Consider the following 2,549-nt stretch of genomic DNA (forward strand, 5'->3'; position numbering starts at 1 on the left):
GTTGTTTCCCTAGTCATATGCTTGTGGTGTGACTGTGTCAAGTAATCCTTGAGACAGAATACTTTGAGTCGAGATCAATTACATTTAACAGATTATGCCAAAGGCTTTGAGCACCACTGTCTGGGAGTAATTAAAAGAAAAATCAGAACTCAAAGAGAGTTCCCCAGTTAAGTGCTTGTGGTGTTTCTGTGTCAAGTAAAGCTTGAGACAAAACATTTAAAGTCACGGCTAGGCTCAAGGTGCAAAGCACCAAAGAAAAATAAATTAAAGTAAGTTTTGCTGTGTTCAAGGATTAAACTGAAATGTAAAGATCAGAGAATTCATAATATCATCTGGATTCTAATTCTGAATGACAATAACATTCTTGATTCAAAGGAGAATGAGATGCCAAACCTATTCAGGATTACAGTTATAAACCCCACTATAAAAAGAGACATGAGCTTAATCGAACTCTCATTCTCATGAAAATTCACATCCTAAGCTTATATTAGTTTTGGTTGCTTGAGGACAAGTAATAGTTTAAGTTTGGTGTTGTGATGCGTGAGCATCTTGTCTATCTTTTCCTAGTGAATTTGCATCTAATTTGTTGAGTTTAATTAAGAATTAATTATATTTTAGCCATTATGGATGCTATTTTGAGTTTTGTGCAATTTTATTTATTTTAGGTAGCATTCGGATGGATTTGATGAAGTTTCTGTAGAGAAAAAGAAGAAACCAAAGAGATGACCAGCGAAGACCGACGCAGACGCATGGCTCACGCGACTGCGTGGAATGGAGAAATCGCAATGACGCGATCGCGTGCCTGACGCGAACGCGTGGACTGGAATCTGCACAAATGACGCGAGCGCGTGGACGACGCGGACGCGTCACATACGTGATCTACAATAATACAGAAAACGCTGGGGGTGATTTCTGGACTGTTTTGACCCACTTTCCAGCCCATAAAACACAGATTAGAAGCTGCAGAAAGGACAAAGCAAGTGGTCCCCACCCATCAACTGAAAATCTGTTAATTAATTCGAATTTAAATTCAAATCTTATCTTTTAGGAAAAGATATTATTTTTATTTTTATTTTTAGATAATTAGATTTTAAATTAATTAGGATTAGTTATAAAAAGGGGAGACTTCTCTTCTATTAAAAATATTAGATTGCATTAGGGGGATTCCATTAGGGAATTCTATACAAATTTACATTCTACATTCCATGAGCAACTAAACCTCCACTGTTAAGGTTAGGAGCTCTGTCTAATTGTATGGATTGATTTTATTACTTTTTCTATTTTAATTTATGTTTTGGATTTATATTTAAGAATTGTTTTCGTTCTTTATCTTATGAATTTGGGTGGAACGGAAGTATGACCCTCTTTCTATTTGAGTTCTTGTATAACTTGGAAAAGCTCTATACTTGAATAACAGCTTAAAAACATATTCTCCTAAATTCTAATTATCTGGATTTAACGAGATACGTGACATATAATCCTTTTATTCTTTGGGTAATTAGAGTTTTATTGGCATGCAAACTGGAATTTGATCATGTACCCTTTAATTGGAATTAATTGACCAAGGAATTGACAGTTAATGAATTTTAGAGGAGACTAGAAAGGTCTAAGGAATTAGGGTCTAGTCACATATAGTTTGCCATAAATTAAATCCTACATAATTAAAATAGTTAGTAAAAAAGTTAATCCGGAAAAATAGATAATTCTAAAGCCTTAACTATTTATCCATATTTTATTCCCAATTTATTTAATTGTCTCTACTTTTGATATTTTGAATTCAAACTTAAACCTTTCAAACATCTCAAAACCAATTTCTGCTTGCCTAACTAAGCTTATCACTCAATAACTGTTGCTTAATCCATCAATCCTCGTGGGATCGACCCTTACTCACGTAAGGTATTACTTGGTACGACCCGGTGCACTTGCCGGTTAGTAGTGTGGGTTGTGAAATACCACACCATTATCCTATCCCAAACAAAAAGAATTTGCTTAATAGATTAAACTCTGCAAACATCTTTTCAAAATTTGATATAAAATCCGGTTTTTGGCAGATCCAAATCACAGAATCAGACCGATATAAAACAACATTTACAGTTCCATTCGGTCATTATGAATGGAATGTAATGCCTTTTGGTCTGAAAAATGCCCCCTCTGGATTTCAAAAAATTATGAATGACATCTTCAACCCATATTCAAACTTTGCAATCATTTATATTGATGATGTCTTAATCTTTTTCCAAACTTTAGATGAACATTTTAAGCATGTTAAAACGTTTATGTACATCATCCAAAAAAACGGTCTTGCTGTCTCTAAATCAAAAATTGTTCTATTCCAAACAAAAATCCATTTTCTTGGTCATATGATTTTCCAAGGAACTATAACTCCTATTGAAAGATCGATTTTGTTTGCATAAAAGTTTCCAGATTATGTCCTTGATAAACCTCAACTCCAGAGGTTCCTAGGATGTCTCAATTATGTATCGGATTTCATTCCAAACCTTAACAACCTCATTAAGCCTCTCCATGATAGGCTTAAGAAAAACCATCCA

The sequence above is a fragment of the Arachis hypogaea genome, chromosome 7 (assembly GCF_003086295.3).
Source record: "Arachis hypogaea cultivar Tifrunner chromosome 7, arahy.Tifrunner.gnm2.J5K5, whole genome shotgun sequence".
Taxonomy (NCBI): domain Eukaryota; kingdom Viridiplantae; phylum Streptophyta; class Magnoliopsida; order Fabales; family Fabaceae; genus Arachis; species Arachis hypogaea.